The following is an 18,862-nucleotide window of genomic DNA, read 5'->3' as shown; positions in this document are numbered from 1 at the left end:
GAGAATGGCACGTGCTCCTGATGATCCCAAGTGAGGAGGACTCTCCCTGCTCCCCTGCACAGAGGGTCTGCCTGCATCCCCTTGGTCTCCCCTGCATCCCCTCAGTCTCCCCTGCATCCCCTCAGTCTCCCCTGGAAGGACAGGAGATTGGCACTGCAGAGAGAAGCTGATGGATTCTGTTTGCCAGAAGACAATTAGGATAAAAGGAAAATCCCACTTAGCAGAAGTTATGAATTTCCCAAAGTCAGGCTATTGGCACTGCTGGGGGATGGGAAGTGCTGGTTATTAATGGAGGTGTTGAATTATTTCCTCCCTGGGCTGCCTCTGAGATGAGCAGCAGCTGCCCAGTGGAACATGGGGCAGGTTCTTTTCTTCCCAGGGCACCCATGGGGTGGTGGCATTACCCACAGGGCACTGAGCAGATGTCACCTCCCTGCAGCTGCATTCCCAGGGGATGTCACACAGGGAATAGCCCCACTATGAGCATCCCAACCTCCAACTGCACCTCTGAGCAGAGGGGTGGGTTTGTCTTCTCCTGTCTCAGGGCAGTAGTGGGAGAACTTAGAATTCCTTCCAGTGCCTAAAGGAGCTCCAAGAGAGCTGGAGAGGGAGTTTGGACAAGGGATGGAGGGACAGGACACAGGGAATTGCTTCTCACTGCCAGAGGATAGATGGGATAGTGAGAAAGAATTCCTGGCTGTGGGGGTGGTAAATCCCTGGCACAGGTTACCCAGGGAAGCTGTGGCTGTCCCTGGAAGTGTCCAAGGCCAGGTTGGGTGGGGCTTGGAGCAGCCTGGGACAGTGGGAGGTGCCCCTGCCCATGGCAGGGAGTGGAACAGGATGGGCATTAAGGTGTCTTGGTCCCTTCCCACTCAACCATCCTGTGATTCCATGATTCTGTGAATGGAGCAGCCATGGGGTGCCCAGCCCCTCCCAGCACCCCAGAGCTGCTGCTGGAGCTGCAGAAGCCCCTGGGGCAGAGCTCCCCAGCCAGCCTGGGGGTGCTGGAGCTGGGCCAGGTGAGGCAGGATCAGCTGCTCCCTGCCCTGAGCAGCCTGCACAGCTCATGCTGAGCTGTTAAGGACAAAGCCTGTTGCCTGGGAGGCAGAGTTCCACCTGCAGGCTCTGATAGATGGAAAGAGTTTAAGTGAGAGCACAGCAGCCCCAGGACAGGCATCCCAGCTCTCCTCCATCCCTGCATTGATTTATTCCCTTCTCTGCCACCCCTAATGCTCCTCTCAGCTCTGCGTGGCTCAATGCAGCACAAATTAACAGAGGCCACAAAAGCCCTCTGAAGCCATTCCCCTGATTAACAGGTCTGTATTGCTGAAAGATATCTTCATTTTCATAACCTGGCACTGAATGGATGGCAGCCACAGAGCTGCAGCATGTCATTCCCCAAAGGGAGGAGTGGCACGGATTTTTCTATACTGTAGGAATTGCCAAAGATTGAGACAAATTACTCAAGAATCAAAAAGGGGAAAGAGGAAAGCAGGGGAAGGAAGGACAAAATGCTGCAGGACTCAGTGGGGACAGAGGGGTGGGCCAGGCTGTGACCTCTGTCCATCCATTGGGCTCTGCAGGTCAGAGCTCTGCCCTGGGGCTGGCCCAGGGACATTGGTGGCTGCAGCTCCTTGTGTCCCCTCTCTCAGGAACCAACACATTCGCCAGCAGACAGGGCAGTGACACACGTGTCCCTTGGAACCATTAAATATGGAGCTGGAAAACACCTCTGAGCTCACTGTGTCCAACCTGCACAGTGCCTGGGCTCACCCAGCTGCTTTTGCCACATCACTGGAGTTTTCTTTTCCTTCCTGGCCATGGTGAAAACATTGCTGGAGGGCACCTCAGGCACACTTGTATGGTCCCTCCAAGCAGTGCCATGAGTCCTGCCTGGCTCCCATCCAGGGGACAGTCCCTCAGCTGGACCCTGAGTGCCAGCCAGGCTGTGAGCAGAGCAGGGGGAGCAGCAGTGTGGGGCAGTGCTGCGTGACCATTCCCAGGTCCTCACAAAGCTCCATTTTCACTCTGTCATCAGGACTTAAACCCCAGGATATCCTGGGATTCATTCAGGGTGTGAATCCTCCCTGCACAGAAGGTCTGGGCATTGTTCAGGGTCTGTAAGGTGGGTTTAAGGCCACTTAGTGGCTCTCCAAGCACTTGACCCTGGGCCTGGCTGCACCTCTTGCATCTCTCTAGAGTTATGCAGAGGCTGTTCTGTGCTCCAGAGGAATGATGGGGGTGGGCAGTGAATCTGTTCTGGGACTGGGGCAGCCCCACTGGCCACATCTGCAGTTTTCTGCTGTTCCCCCTCTGCAGCCACATCCTCACCCCAGATAACCCCAGCCAAGGGAGGGGAGGAAAAGCTCCAGAGCCAGATAAAGGCAGAGGGATTATAAGGTGTTTATGCTTTTGCAAAATTAAAGTCTTGAAGGTGAGACAGGTTTACATTGGCACAGAATTAATGGTTTGATGCAGCGCAAGGGGACAGTGAGAGCAGGGAGCGGGGCCATCCATCAGCACGCGCCGATGGCACAGGGGAAGGAGATGCTGGCATAAATCAGGCCCTGTGCAGGAAATAAGCAGGATGGATGACAGGCAGGAGCTGGTGATCTGTTATTCCCACTGCTCCAGAAGGTGCAGGAAATGTGGCTGGGTGAGTTCAGGTCTCGTTCCAGCACAGGAGAGCTGGGTGGCTCCAGGGGGGATGAGCCTTCCCTGCACTGCCAGGTCCATGGATGGGGTTGCACAGCAGCTCTGTGCTCACCCCTGGTCCTGCATGGACACTCCTGAGGCACAGCAGGACCTGGGGGCTTCACCCCCCTCTCTGGAGGTGTCAGTGCCATCTCCACATCTTTGGAGAACTGAGCCCAAAAGGAAACAGAGTTTTCCTTCCCTAGGACAGTTGAAGAGGATTAGGGACCTCTCACTGGTCCTTCTGCATTGCTCTCCCTCCCTCCAGGGTGTTCCAGCTCTGCTTTGGGAATGTGGGCACTCTCCTGAGGGAGATGAGGCAGGAGCTGGGCTGCTCCATGGGCTCATCTCTAGTGTGCAATTCCCTAATTTTAAGGCTTTGGGCTCAGTTTCTCTGGTTATTCTCCAGACCTCCCCAGCAGTTCCTGGTGCCGCTCTGACTTCAAAGGGAAATGAGACCTTACACGTTTAATTGAGGCAAATTTCCTCCCTGTTGTCGGGTCAGTGAGGGGGGATTAATGGGGGCCAAGGCTCAGCCCTCTAGGGACACCCAAACATTTCAACACATGGGGCAACCCTGGAAGGTGGAAAACAGGCCACGGGGAACTGGAGGTGACCAGGGCTGATCAGGAGCAGCTGAGACACATAAATCTCTCCAGCCATCAAGAGCTTCAACCTCCCCCCACCTCTTTATTTAGGCTGTGTTTTTTGAATGTAACCTGAAGCAATTAAGCTCTTTCATCAGATGTCCTGCCTTCAATTTACCTCCTGCTTAGCGATATCACAGCAAAGGAAGGATGGGAGGCTCCTGCAGCCTTGCACGGGGCTGGATGTGGGCAGAGAAGCTCAGGTGAGTCCTGCTGTCCTCCCTGCAGCTCTGTCACCTCCAGCAGCAGCTCTTGCCCTGGGATCAGGATCACCTCTCGGATGGGAAGCACCTTGGGTGCCTCACACACTGTCCTCCTGTAATACATGTTATAAAATAATTCGTGTTGGTTTGTAATTAATGTGGAATAAATAATGTTTGTATAAATAAAATAATAAGGAAACTTTAGAACATAAGCTGCAGAGGTAGGAACAGGGATGGCCTCATCGCAACATTGCAGCTGCAAAAAAAGCTGAAGAACCTAAATTAGCAAGTTAATAGAAATGGCTCCGACGGATATGGCCCATTCAGAAACTGTCCAAGGAACACCCAGGCCATGAACCCTTGAGAAGGATCACTAATGAAGATAACCGGAGTCGTCAGGGAAAACTACATCTCAATACCTGGTTCCCTTAATCCAAAAAATCTGCATTCACCCAAATTCATTGCTTACCAGAAACGGTTTTGTCCAGCCCAACGCAGAGAAAGAAAACTACACGAATATGCGAAACTACGAAAAGAAAGAAGGACCTCTGCTCCAGTCTAGAAAAAACCGTATAAAACCAGGACTGACCAAGGCGGCATTGGTGAACATTGGGGGATCCGATGTGATAGAGGTCAGAGCAGAGTGTGTTCAGACTGTGTTGTCCTTTTCGGTTGTGGCTATCGAGGACCGTATTTCGGTCGCGAAATAAATATCGCTTATTTTGATCATATTTAATTCGGCTTGATCTCTTTATTATTTATAACAGTCCCCTGTCCCCTCCCCTCTCCTGGTGCCTGTCCATGCCATTCCCGGGGGATGAAGAAGAGTTTTGGCACAGAGCTGTCGATGTGGCTGTGTCGGGGAGCTCCAGCCTTCCCTGCGGGAAGAATGGGAACAGCACAGCCCTGCCGAGCTCCTTTACCCCGGACCGACACAGAGCCGGGGTTTGTTTGGACAATTTTAGGGTCACTTCCAGGCTCCCGGAGTTGCAGCTGCTGTCAGCAGCCGGGGATGCAGCCCCGCGGGGACGCGACCTCTGCCCCTGACAGCTCCCTCCTGGCTTGGGGAGGAATTTGGGAAGGGTTTTCCACCACCGAGCCACCCCAGCCCCGACGGTCTCCTGCTGGGTGCAGCTGGTCCCAGCATCCATCCCCGATCCCTGTGCCCAAAGCAGAGGGGACAATCCAGCCCCAGCGGGATTTGGGATGGCTGTAAAGGATTTGGGATCCCACAGAAACACTGTCCGCCGTAGTAAAGGCAGCGACTGTCACTCTTGTGAGCTATCCGTGCCGTGCCAGCCCCTCGGGAAGGGTGGGCTCAGGGTACAGGGGCTGAAATCTGCAGGAAAAGCCCCCCCCTTCCCCTATTTGAGAGCTCAGCCCCTGCTGCGAGGCTGAAGCCCACGAACATTAACCCCGAGGCTGTAAAACCTGACTCGGTGTTTAACAGCCACAAGGCGAACCACAGCGAGCCGAAAAACTGCGCGGAAATTCCCAAGCCAAGGACTGCGACTGGAATTAATTAGTTCTTGCTCTGACAACCTTTTCTGGTGCCACCAGGTGGTAACAACGTGCAGGAGCCGGCTGTCCCTTCATGCCACCCGGACCCGGACAGCTGCTCTTAGGCACTGCTGGGTGGGAAGGAAATCTCTGTGCCTTGGGACATCGACCGGGGCGTAAATCCTCCGCGGAGTGTTGTATGGCGATGGGGAAATGCTTTTGAAGGATGGAGGGATCGTAGCTGCTACCAAATGCCAATTTTCTCGAAAGCCTTTTGGAGAAAAAGGTCTTTTCATGAGCTCTGTCCGCAGTGGGGGAGTCTCAGTTGTGCTGCCTTGAGCAGCCCCTGCGCTGATGGAGCTGTGACTGTCCCCAAAACAGGCACCCACCGCCCTGCACGGCGGGAGGAACTGCGACAGGGCAGCTTTTCCTGGGAAAACCCCAAGCAGGGGAGGGAGGAGAGGGCTGCAGAAGGGAAGGACAGCAATGAATGATCTCAGCACTAAACACTCCATGATAAAGGTTCTTTCTGGACTTTTCCCGAGCCCTGATTGCCCCGGGCGCTTTTAATCCGCCGGTCCTGCTCGCCCCGCTCCACCTCCCGCGGTCCTTCCTGCCTTTCCTCCTTCAAGGTGCAAGAAACTGAAAATCCTTTGATGCCAGGAAGCGGTAGAGAATATTTTCTGCTCCCAAAATAAAGGATAGAATTTTCTAAGCATCTCCTCTCTTCCTGGGGCTCTCCCACCTTCCCCATCCTTCGCTACCTGCTCCTCCGCCTCCACTCCGGGTGAACTCTTGGGCAGAGCCGGTTGTCATCTTTTCAACAACTCGTTTTTCCCCTCGCTCCGAGCGTGCAGGGAGCGGCTCTTACTGTTTACACACCTCCGGCTCCGGGGCGGGAGGTGAAACAATCCCGGCTTTCATTCAGGAGGGGTCCGGGAGATGGGGCAGCCCCGGCCATGGTAGCCACCACAGCGCCTGGGATGGCCAGGCTGCTCCTCCCCAGGGACCCCCACACTTCCCCTGTGCCAGGACACAGCTCCTGCCTCTGGGATGGCTCCTCCTCCCAGGGAAATGCCCAGCCCGGCCTCTGGCTCGAGGTGAGGCTGGACATCTCCTGCCCATGGCCACTGGCACATTCCTGGCTATCTCCCCACCGGGGAGGGTCCCATCCCTGATATCCCATGGCCATGCTGGGTGCAAGATGAGTTTACCAGGCCTGGTGCAGGAGCCTGGGCTGCCAGCAGCCCCTCCCTGAGCAGTTCTGTGATTTATTAAAGGCTGAACCCATCCCAGTCATCCTGAGCTCACCAGGGCCAGAAGTGACCCCAGTCCGCTGTAGTGTATCAGAGTCTCCAAGCTGGTTACAGGAAAGGAAAACTCTCCCACCTCTCATTGTGTAGAGGATTGTCTCCATCCAAAGGTTTCTTCTGGGAACTCTGGGAGTTTCACAGCTGTGTGTTTGTGAAGCTGCCTTGATGGAGTGTCCCCAGTGCCAGCAGACATGGCACATCCCTGTGTGTGCAGGGCACATGGCCCAAACCCAGCCTGTGCCTTCTGCTGGTCCTCAGCCCAGGAACTTATCCTTCCCTGTGTCCTTGGTGCCTCCTGAGCCCTGCTGAGCACTGCACAGCTTGTGCAGAGCAGACTGATCAGGTGTGGGGGAGCTGGATGCTGAGAGCCCCTGAGGACTTTCCCACAGAGACACCAGCTTGCTGAGATGGAGATGGAGATGATGGAGATGGGGATGGAGATGGAGATGGGAGCACGGAGGCAGCTGGAGCAGTGAGCACTGCTGGGAGCTCAGGGATGGCTGGAGAGGGAGAGGACTCAGGGAATGAGATCTCTGTGCCAGACCCCTCCAGGAGTGACCTGAGAGCACCCCTGGCCCTGCAGTGGGTACTGAGCATTGCCCCTGTGCCCTCTCAGACCCCACAGACATGTTCTGTTTTGGCTGCTGCAGCTCCTTTCTTCATTTATCATCTTAGCCCCATCTCTGAGACGTGACAGAAAACACACAGATGAGAGAAAGAAGTTAAGTTTGCTGAGCAGGGTGGGATTTCCGTGCTACTTGGGGGACTGTGTCCTACTTTCTGGTGTTTCTTTCCCTCTCTGACAATACTCCAAGGGCAAAGCCTCCAAGGAGCCCCAGCCCTTGACCTTCTTCGTCAGGCAGGGCTGCTCAGACGCAGCTCCCCGACGGACCCCGGCTGGCGTCGGAATCAAGGATGCTGATTGCATTCAGATTCTAATTTACTCAACTTGCTACTAGGAAGTCATCAGAAAAAGATGGTTTAAAATCATTCAGGGAAAACTCAGAGCATAAAATTTTAATTGCCACCTTGTTAAGTGAGGTTCTCCCCGGGCTGGACAAGCCTGGCTGCTGTGCTGGTGTGGAGGGAGATGTTCCTCACCAGCTTGGCTGTTGTGGGTAGGAGGATGGAGATGGGGAAAATCAGTGCCTGTAGCTGCTGTAGGAATTGATCCCTACAAGCAGCACTTTGCTGGACACCAGCAGCAGCCCCAGGTAAGGCACTCCAGGCACTCTGCTCCCATCAACACCCAAAATTTCACCCCTTCAGCAAAACCCTTTTGGTATCTATAAGAGCTGCCATCTCCACCTCTGCAGCAGGACTGCATTATTCATGGTAACCTGGCTAATAGAATAATTCTGCTGGGTTTTGATTCAAAATTGCCCATGAACAGCCTTCAGTTTTGGTGATGTAATTCCAAACAGAGAATAAAAGACCTGTGGGTACATGGCTGGTCCCTGAGCCATGGACTATGGGATGCTAGCTCTCCCTGGGCACTCACTCCAGCCATGGAGCCTCATGGGGTCTGTATTTGAACAAACTCATGTAAATCCATCCCAGATAACTTGTGAAAATCTCCTTAACCCTCTCTGGCTGAAAAATGACCTACACCCCTCAGGTGCTGAGGGTACAGGCAGGTGAGGGTGGATGGAGCCAGCACAGACACAGCCCCACTCCTCTGCAGAGCAGAGTTTGGGACTAAAAACAGGAAAAAGACTCTGCCTTCCCTCTCATCCTCCCTCTGAGCAGGCCCCTGGCCTTACACAATTATTTATGTGCTGGAAGAGGCAAATCAAAGATCATGAAGGTGAGACCAGCAGCAGAGAGGCAGACCTGCTGGAGTGGGGCTGTCCAAGCCTGCTGCTCTCTGCCTCAGGCTCCCCTGTCCCCTGCCAGGGTCCCCTGGCAGCTCAGAAGCCACAGATCAATACAGCCCCACTGGGGCAGGAGTGTGAGTGTGCCCAGGACAGCATTGATCCCTCGTCAGTGCAGAGTCTGTGATGGGCTGGGATGAGCCAGGCTGGCAGATACTCCAGCAGCTGGAGATCAATAGCTTTCATAAAGCAGACTGAAAAATAGGGGAGAGCCTAATGGCACCAGAGTGCTGGACTACACTTACACAAGAAAAACAATTTGAGGAGGACAAAATAGCAACATTGATCATGCCACTATTTTCCCATTTTTATCTTTCTTTGGGAAAGTTCTCAGCTAACTCCAGACATCACAAACCTTTACTGGAGGCCCAGTGCAAGCAGAGGCTGAACGTGGCATTGCTGCTCTTTGCATTCCCAGTGTGTTGTGCTGGGTTTAACCCTTATTTCAATTAGGAAAATTCCCTGGGCAGACCCCTTCTCCCATTCCTGCACTGTCAAACCCTTGGACTGGAGGGAGAAAGGAGCATCTGCTGTACAAAGAGCTGCTCTGCTCTGGTATGATCTGCCACCCACCCTGCACTGTGGAACAGCCCCACACTCTGTGTCCCACCCTCACTGTGACAATGGGTGGGAGTTTTGGAGCTGAACATGTCCTGCCCTGCCCAGGCACCCTCTGGAGTGCCAGGGATTCTCTGTCCCAGCTAAAGGCAGCCAGAGCTGCCCCTAAGGCACCTCTGTGGTCACAGGGCACAGCCCCACAGCAGCTCACAGGAAGAGTTATGTGCTCAGGATTAACTCCATGCTGTTCTTGGCAGCACCTGACCAGATGATTTATCTTGGAATACACCTGTCGCTTTTTTTTTTTTTTTTTTTTTTAAGATATCTGTTCTGCAGTTGTGCCAAAGTTCTGCCAAACAATGCTGAACTGGGATTTTCTGTGGGATGCATCAAACAATTCCAGAAACCTGGGCTCATATCAGAGTCTGTGGGGAGAGTGTTAAGTTTGTCATGAACTTAATAAAGTTTATTGAGTCTTTGAGCCTTTAGAGTCTGTCTGATCCTTCATCAGGGTTTACAGCTAAACTGCCAGGGAAAATAAATTTGCTGCTCTGGGCAGGTGGTGAAATTGCCATGGATGCTCAGGCAAGGCTGGCAGGAGAGCTGGGCAGAGAGGAGGATGTGACCACAAAGAAAGCTGGGTCACAGCCAGGGAATCTCAGCTTCTAAAGGAACAATTTGCAGAAATTGCCATGGAAGTTTCTGTAAGGTCAAAGTGATAAAGCAGAGCACAGTGGTTGGATAAAGCAGTTCAGGAGAGATTTATCTGCCATGTAAGAAGAATTGTGGCAGAATTTGTCTGGTGGCAGTATCAGAGAGATGATGAGAGACTCTGAGATGATGGAGAGCCCAGGGAGGCTCCAGAGAAGAGATCATGGAATCATAGAATCCTAGGATGGGTGGGGAGGAACCTTAAAGCCTATCTCATTCCACCCTGTGCCATGGGCAGGCACACCTCCCACTATCCCAGCTTGCTCCAACTCCTGTCCAATCTGGCCTTGGACACTTCCAGAGATGGGGCAGCCACAGCTTCTCTGAGCAGCCTGTGCCATGGTTTTATCACCCTCATTTTAAAAATATATATCCAATCTAACTGGACCCTCCTTCCATTTAAAACCATTGCCCTTGTCCTATCAGACCTTCCCTATTTCAGTCATGGCTGAGAACAACAAATGGGGATAAAACTGATGATGGACAAACCCAACCCTCACCCTGCCTGCAGCCTCCTGTGATGTTTTCCTGGACCTGGGGTCTGTGCTGGTGTTATGGGGGTGCACAGCTGCCCTGAGGATGCTGCTCCCAGAATCCTGAGGCTGGAGAGCATTGCCAGAGCTGTCCTGAGCCAACCTCTGCATCAGCCTCCTCATGGAGAAGCTCAATCCTTGGAGACTGAAAATCACCCAGGCAAAAAAACTCTTGTGAAATGTCTCCTTTCCATCACTTCAATCCCATCCACTCCACAGAAAACAAAAAAGGGCCCATCTGTTTGGAGTTTGCTTTGAAAAGGAAAACCAACCTTCTGGGACAGCATCTCCCAGCGCCTGCTCCTCATCCGCTGATCTCTGCAACCTTGGCACACCCAGCATCTCAGCAACGATTTCTCAGCACAGGAGAGAGCCTGATTTACAATTATCCTTCAGTTACAAAGGTAATTTTAACTGGGATTAGCTGATCCTGTAAAGTAATTGAAGCCAGGAGGTCTGGGGCTGCTGCGCTGTTATTATCACCAGATGCCATCAGAGAAACAAAGGGTGAGGGCTGTCTCCAAATGTGCTTCTCAAAACCTTCCAATTCCATCCCCCAGGTATGAAGGGAGGGTGAAATCTGACAGGCAGGGAGAGGGGGAGAGAAGTGTAAGGATGGATGAGCTGAGATCCTAAATGGATCAGGATGGACAAAGGAAGGTCAGGGTGCTGAGGAGAAGGGCTGAACTCCTGCTCAGGGAGCTCTCTCCAGCCTGCTCTGTGCCCAGGGAAGGGCTGTCCCTTCCAGAAGGCACTAATTATCTCTTAGATAAAGAAACCATCTTTCTGTAATTAACAGAAGGAATACCTCCTATCCTCACCCTCTTTGGGCACTTTGATACATTTGCAAATGTCACAGCTGCATTTGGGGTCACCAGCCCAGCTGGCAGCCCTGGACCTCACTGCCAACCCTCCCCAAATCAGAGCCCTCAGGGCTCCCAGGACATTGGTGCTGCTGTCCCAGCTCTGCTTGGAGTGGGGCTGCTGATCTGGCAGTGAGCACTGGGTTGTGAAGGAGTTCACTTAATTGCTTGGAGGGTTTTTGGCTCCTCTGAGAAATCACCAGATCCCGCAGGTGAGGGTTGGTGGGAAGCAGGAGCACAGAGGGAAGGGCTGGGAGCTGCTTCAGTCTCTCTTCAGCACCCCTGGGCACAAGGGACCCAGACCCTCCATCCTGGCAGAGCCATCCCAGGAGCCATCCCAGCTTCCAGGGGAATGTCAGACTGGAGCAGCTGGGTTCTTGTTCCACTGGTACCTGCTGCTTGGATTGCCCAAATTTCCCTCAACCTGGGTGACATCACTGCCACACCTGAGGGTGCTTTAGCTGAAGTGTCTTCAGCTGCCAGACACCCTCAATGCAAAGTGGGACCAAGGCACTGCTCTCGCTAATGAGAGCCCAAGATGTGTTCAACTGAAATATTTCTGCTTGTTCAATAAAACAAATGAAGTTTTAGGACAGTTCAAGTGCAATTAAAGCTGTCATGTCACAGATGTGGGGGACAGTCCTGTGTAATCAGATTACAGCAATTCCCTGACAGGACCAGATCTGATCCTAAACTACACGTCAAGGTCCCTTCAACTCCACACCAGAAGGAGAAAAACTCCAAACACAATCAGGAAGGAATCACAATAAAAAAGGAATTGCTTCTGCTGGGATTGCAACCAGCAGCGATCGCTGTGATTTGCACTAATCAAGGCCAGCCCGGCCCCGTCTGCTGGAATTATCTCTCCCACTAATCCCCAATGTGTTTCCTATTTGGGCTCTTCTGGCTTCCCTGTGGAGCAGCCTGGGTGAGCCCAGGGAGGAATTGACAGGGCTGCAGCTCTCCTTGCCAGAGGAGCACCTGGCACCACTCTGGGGCTCTGGAGAAGGGTGACAGGGACTGTCACCCCTGGGGTAGAGGGATGTTCCTGCTGGGGACCCCTACATCCCAAGAACAGGAGCATCCCAGGTGGTTCAGCTTCCTATGGCTCCCAGAGCTTCTGTCTCCTTTTTTAAGAGACTTTGTTCCCCCAGGGCTCTGCTGGGGCAGAGGATGGCTGAGGAGCAATCAGGAACCTTCCCCAGCAGCACAGGGACCATCCTGAGGTGTCCTGTCATCCTCATCTTTAATCAGGGTCAGGAGGAACAAGGGACTGTACAGGTAAGCCTTTATGGTGATTTGGTTCTTCATGAAAACAAATTGTTTCCAGGACAAAACAATTTGTCATGTAAAAAGAAAAAAGAAACAAAAAAAGACAAAAAATTGAAAAGAAAGTGAAAAAAGGAAAAGGAGAAAGAAAATGAATGATAGAGGAAAGGCAGTTTCTGCTGCTGCACCAGCAGCTCTGTCCTCTCATCCCTCTGGCTCCAGTGCCTGTTAGGAAAACAGCTCAGTGTTCCCAGGAGCATCTCCAGCACTGGGGCAGCAGCACAGTGGGAACGTAGTGTCCCCAGGGTGGCACAGGTAACAGACCTGGTGATATCCCCTTGGTGTGCCCTGCACCCCTCAGTGAGGCTCCATTCCCACCCTTCCATCCTTCCTTGGCTGCTGTTTGCTTGGCCCAAACACAGGCTGGCAGTTTGAATTTGCATTATTCCTTGTTTGTTATTCTTTATCCTGAGCAGCAACTTGGGGAGCACAAATCCCACTGGGGCAGCTGGGACCAGTGCAGGAGGAGAGGGAGCAGGGCTGGTGATGCCATGGGGGCAGGATTGGTGATGCCATGGGAGCAGGGCTGGTGATGCAATGGGAGCAGGATGGGGGATGCCATGGGAGCAGGATTGGTGATGCCATGGGAGCAGGACTGGTGATGCCCACGGGAGCAGGATTGGGGATGCCATGGGAGCAGGGCTGGTGATGCAATGGGAGCAGGGCTGGTGATGCAATGGGAGCAGGGCTGGTGATGCAATGGGAGCAGGATTGGTGATGCCATGGGAGCAGGATTGGTGATGCCATGGGAGCAGGGCTGGTGATGCCATGGGAGCAGGGCTGGTGATGCCCATGGTACCTCTCAGTGCTCTGGGCCAGTTGACCAGGTGGGGATCAGTCACAGGTTGGACTTAATGATCTTGGAGATCTTTTCTAACCTCAGTGATTCTGGGATTCTCCTGACTCATGTTCATTTGGCACAGGGGGTTTTGGCTCTCTGTTGGCCATCAGGGACAGGTAATGAGCTCATTGACAACTCAGAAATAATCCAAACAATTCTCACTGTTCCAAGAGCCTGCACATCCCACTCAGACCTCAAATCCAGGAGCTCCAACACAGCAGGAGCTGGAGGCAGAAGCAGACTTCCTGCAAGGGATAAACGCCCCCCCCCTGCATCCCTGTGTCCCAGAGGAGGCAGTGCCAGGACACTGGACAGGGGACTTCTCCTTTTTCTATGAAAAGCTGGCAGCTACAGGACCCACCAGCACAGAGAGCTCTCCAAGGGCACTCAGTGCATCCAGTACAACCCTTTGCCAAAAAAAATGAATCAGGTAAGACCAATCTGAGATGAACTGAAGAGAAGTGTGATCCATTCACCAGCGGAGTGTGAGTGATGTCCACAGCCAAATTCTCTGAGTAAACGCTCCATCATGGATTATTCATTCATCTCAGCTGCTTATGAGGAAAGAGCAGAAAGCTGAAAGTGTTCCAGTGCCAATTATTTATTGAAGGGATGTTCTCCTTGGCGGGCTCAGAACACTCAAGCACGGTGTTTATCCTGCCTTCCTTGGGAGAGGAAGAAATCCTTCCTGGATCGGCAGAAATGGGGAAAATCTCTGCTGGTGTTCAGGCTGAATTTCCCTCTGTTGAATTTCATCACCTTTATTCATAGCTCCACTGCTTTTGGGCCATTCTGGACAATATTTCTTCCCTTTCAGTGTTTACACCCTTTGGATATTCCTAGACAGCCATTATATTCCCCATTAGTCTTCTCCTGGCCTGGCTGTATTTCCTTATTTTAATCTTTCCCCATCATCATTCCCTCCTGCCCCTCCATCATCTGTGCCTCTCTTCCCTGAATTCCCTCTGATTTGTCGACATCACTCTTGTTTATGATTCCGAGATCTCATTTAGCATTTGATTTCTGCCAAAAATAAAATTGAGCTTGATTGTTTTCGCTGATGACTGAAGGAGACATGAATTGTTGCTTGGAAAACAGTCCTTGAGATAGCAATATGTGAGGGAGGGGAAAGCAAGGCAGCTCCATCAGGCAGACAAACACCCAGATAATGTCGGCTCTGGCTCGATTGGATCTCGGGAGCTGGGACGTGCTGACAGTAATAGCCCCCACTATTGGAGTGTTTAGCTTTTAAACAGAAATGGGAATTATAACTCAGGCCCTGGCATAAATCACCAGGCCAGGAAAATCTCCCAGCTACAGGCCTGCACAATAAACTGGGCTGAAATTCCTCATCCTTGAGGAAAGGAGCAAAATTGCAGCTTCTCTTTTGTGGGAAAGTGAGGGGGGGTGAGTCAGACCCAGCAGTTTGGTCACAGTGGGTTTTGGCAGGGAATGTCTGCATTGCTCCAGGGGTGGGAAAGAGAGACTGCAAAGTGAGACTGCAGGAGGATCTTCATCCAGGGAGGGAGATGCAGCCTGGCCACCCCCAGAGCAGCCCTGGGACTGGCACTCACTGCCCACACCCCTCAGGGCTGTCCATGGGCAGGTGTGTGCCTGCACCTGTACCTGCACCTACACCTTCATCTGCACCTACACCTGTATCTGTGCCTACACCTGTATCTGTGCCTGCTCCTGCACCTGGATGGAGCTGAGGGGTGCTGCTGCAGTGTCTCCATCCTTTCTGGCCATCAGGTGATGTCATTTCTGTCTCCAAATGCTGGTTTAGGGACCTGGTGTTGCTCACCCAGATGGCTCCAGCCTGTGACTCTTCCAGGTGTCTCCTCGTGGTTTCCCTGAGGATTGATCTCCCTGCCATCCCACCAGTGGCTGGCACTGTCCCAGGGATCTCTTCAGCCACCACTGGGACAGTGCTGCTGCCACACATGGAATCACAGAAGGTTTGGGGTTGGAAGGGACTTCATCCAGTCAGACTATTCCATGATTCCATGGTTTTACTCCCTTGTGTGCCGTGGGCAAGGCAGAGTGAGTCTGGGTAGATGGAAGGGAGCAGCAGTGACCATCCTGTGCCATGCAGGAGCAGGACCTGGGGCAGAGGAGCAGCACTGCAGCACAGGGGCTGCAGTCAGAATGCTGTCCCCATACTGCAGCACATGAAAATCTGAGATCCACATAAACCCCCAGAGCAGGTGGGGGCTGCTTTCCCCTGGGAAGCAGCTACCTTCCAGGGAGACCCCGAACAGAGGATCTGTATCTCCGGGGGATTTCCATTTAAATGCTCCTTGGCAAAATCCCCTTCAAAAGCTGCTGGTGACTCGTGGAAAGGCTTTGGAAAACATGCTAATTACTGGGAAACAATGCTGCATCTCCATGGCTAGAGCCCCTCTGATCCCCTCCCTCCCTCCCCGGCACCACCAGAGGCATTTCCATGAGAAGGGCAGCTTTGTCTCTCCGGACTGCTGGTGCTGCTTATTCCTGCACCTGAAGTCAGGCTCCAAAGTGTGGGATCCCTCAAGGCATCTCCACAGCAACCCCCCATCCCTCCCCCGAGCAGGGCTTGGGACAGGGAGCTCCTGTCACCCCCGGGAGCGGGACAATTAGGGACGGGATTCATTAGCGTTATTACTATGCACGGCGTGTGCTGCAGCAACATCCCAAAACTCCCGTCAGGATCAGGTATCCTGCGTGCTGGGAGTGTGTAGAACTGCTGTCAGACACAGCCCCTGCCTCTGGGAAGGTTTCTCCAAGGAACAGCATGGGGAGGACCCCGGGTGTCCTTTGCTGTCACCTCCCACCCCCCGACCCCACCAAGGGCTCTGTTCCAACGGGAGCGTCAGCTCGGGAATCAACTCCCTGCACCGTGGAAAAAGCTGTGGTACTTCTTGGCTTCATTTCTGTTTGGTTTGTTTTGCCAAGGCAGAGCTGGGATGGGCTGGATGGGATCTCACCCCTTTCTGTAAGGAGCAGTGGCCTTTGGCTGGGGGATGAAATACCCATGAAATTCCCCAGCAAAAATCAAGAAAAACATCAGGGAGAGTTTGGACCATCTTGCAAGTACTAATGATACCTCCCGATGAGAGGGAGCAGGAGGGAAGGGGAGAGGACCCCGGTTTTAAATATAAACCTGTAAGGAAAACTCTGATCCTGAGTGTCTGTGCCCCACGATCCTTCCTTCTCTCAGGCTTTTGGAGACCTGCCCCATGTCATCACCTGAACCCTAAATAGTTCATAGAGATTTACAGAGACATTCCAGGTTTGCTCAGGAGCACTTGGATATGTTCCTATTGCTCAGGGTGACAGGGACAAAGCAATGAAAGAGGAGGGAGCCGTGCAGGGAGAGAGTGGCCCTGCGGGAACACGGAGCTCTCCATCATCCAGGGGGACAGCCAGGAGCACACAGAGCATCTACAGGACGGCAGCAAAGCAGGGGATGGCAGCAGCTCCAGCCCCAGAGCTGGCAGAGCCATCCCTGCAGCAGGTGCAGTGCCAGGTGTGTCTGCGAACAGAGAGTGGGATGTGCGGGACATTCATCACCCAGGCTAGGAGAGGTTTCGAGAGGAAACAACCTCATGGACGCTCACTCACACCCAAATTCCTCCTTTTCCTAGAGAGCCAGGACCAACATGGCTCTTTGCATCGCTGTGCATTTGAGCAAGGGATTAACCATCGGCGGTGCCTCAATGCAGACTGGAAAGCTTCCAGGAAGTCAGCGCTGCCTCTCCCTCTAAATGCTTTGGCTTCCTGCAGGAAAATGAAATCCATTAACAAGTTCCACCCCTGCTCGGAATTCAAGGCTAGAACTGTCAATGCTTTGGGAAGGAGCTAAATGGGGGGATTTCCATAACAATCAGCAGCTACAGCATTAATCCATAGTCATATTAACCTGGGATGACAAGGACACGTCTGGCTGTTGTCTCTGATGTAATCTGCCATTGTGCCCGGCCCCGCTGAGCCCGGCTTTGTGCCGGGCCTGGGCTGCGAGCAGCTCCTCTCCCTGGCTCTGGCCACAGCTCAGAAACGAGAGAAAGGGGGACACAGACAGGGGAAAGCATTACTGTGTGTGTGCCTGTGTGTGTGTGCCCATTGTGGGTGTGAACACGGCTCTGCATCCTGGGCACGGACCAGTGTCGGTGTTGAGCCTTTGTGAGGTGTCAAATACACCCGGCAAAACGAGGGAAGCTGCAGAAATTCCAGCGTGGGAGTGGGGCTCTGCGAGGGGAGGTGTGGATGTAGCACTGGAAAGATGTGTTGGTGTTCAGTGTGTGTTGGGTCCCGGGCTGTGTCCCTGTGGATCTGCTGGCACAGGGATGCTGCCGTGCCAGCTGCTCACAGGTGGTGCTAGTGACAATCCCAGTGGTGCCAGGGCAGCTCAGGGGGATGGGGAAGGTGTCTGGCCCCTCTGTAGCTCCTTTACAATGCTGGCTGTGTGTTCCTGAAGGGCTGGGCATCCCCACTCGCCCTCTTCTTTCCCTCGTTTTGCTGTCTTCGCCTTCCTAGAAGCAGCACCTTCTCTGTGTGGAAGGATTATGGATACAGAGCTTCAGTTCTGGGGCACCCCACCCCAAATGAGCTTCATTTCTGGCCCTTTTCTTTTCAAAATTCTTCCAATCCATTCCATGATTTCTGTGTCACTATTTAGTTCTATTGTAAAGGGGGGTGGAAATCGGAAACTCTGATTCACCAGGATCTTTGCACAGAAACTTCACACGCTGGAACAATTAATTATCCATTAAACCCTTTGTCTGTGTCATTGCATTGTTCCAGGCTCCCATTGAAGCCCCTCAGTGAGGCAGTCAGGCTGCCAGCCTTCCAGTGTGGTTAATCAGCTAACGAGCTTAGAAATACAATAGACACAGCAACACGGTGCTCTCAGAGCTCCACCATGCCCAAGGGTCTCCAGCCACTCCAGAAAACTCAGAATTAGCCATGGTTTGGCCCCAGTGCGGGCCAGCAGAGCTGAGTGAGACACAGTGCTTGGAGATGTGACATTGGAAAGCTTCTACCAGCTCCAGAATCATGGAATCATGGAATGTTTTGGGTTGAAAAACTCATTCCAGCCCTTGCCACGAACAGGGACATCTTCCATTATTCCAGGTTGTTCTAAGCCCTGTCCAACCCAGCCTTGAACACTTCCAGGAATGGGGAGTCCTCACAATCCTTGGGCAATGTCTCAAGGCATCGTGGATGCAGGGTCACACAGGGCAGTGGGGACAGCAACAGGGCAACAGCTTCAGGGCAGCTCTGCAGTACGAGGTGGATTTAATGGGGAAAAACTGCTGAGAAACTGGGAAAATTTCTGCTTAGCTGAGGTTAGAAGTGACGCTCGTGTCTGGACACTGTGTGGATGAAGTCTGGGAAAGCAGCATTGGAGGGAAGCAGGTGGAGGCATGAGATCTTTGAGGATACTTTTAATGGCAGAAATTTTGTCTCTGTTGTATTTAGGCCTTAATTACAGCAGCCATAAAGGTGTTTATTTCCTGGCGACGAACGGCGGGCCAAGGAGAGAACTCTCTCATCAGCTCTTACAAGTTTCAATTACTTTTTCTCAATTATGTTTATGTTTTCCTTGCAGCTTTCGGGAACAGCCCGTGGGCAGAGGCTGTTCCCAGAAGGACAGAGAAGGTCAGGAGACAAAGCCACAGAGGCTGGAGAGCTCTGGCCGAGGTCAAAGTGGACAAAACCCAAAAATTTAATTGCAAAGGTGGATGAAGGGGTTTTTAGATGAACATCAGCCAGACCTGGAGCTTTCAGGGCAGTTTTTTAGTCCCGTCCTTCACT

At 52.8% G+C, this 18,862-nt stretch overlaps 1 long non-coding RNA gene across 1 annotated transcript; it reads left to right on the top strand.

Annotated features, from left to right (window-relative positions):
- The first annotated feature begins 12,036 nt into the window (after window positions 1-12,036).
- On the top strand, window positions 12,037-14,127 carry LOC306808529. The gene is made up of 2 exons (XR_013776057.1): window positions 12,037-12,177; window positions 13,238-14,127. It is a non-coding gene; the product is annotated as an uncharacterized lncRNA (long non-coding RNA).
- Window positions 14,128-18,862: the final 4,735 nt, after the last annotated feature.

Source organism: Erithacus rubecula (genome assembly GCF_903797595.1).
Source record: "Erithacus rubecula genome assembly, chromosome: 15".
NCBI classification, from domain to species: domain Eukaryota; kingdom Metazoa; phylum Chordata; class Aves; order Passeriformes; family Muscicapidae; genus Erithacus; species Erithacus rubecula.
Note: the sequence above shows the minus strand (reverse complement) of the source record. Positions and strands in the feature narration are given on the sequence as shown.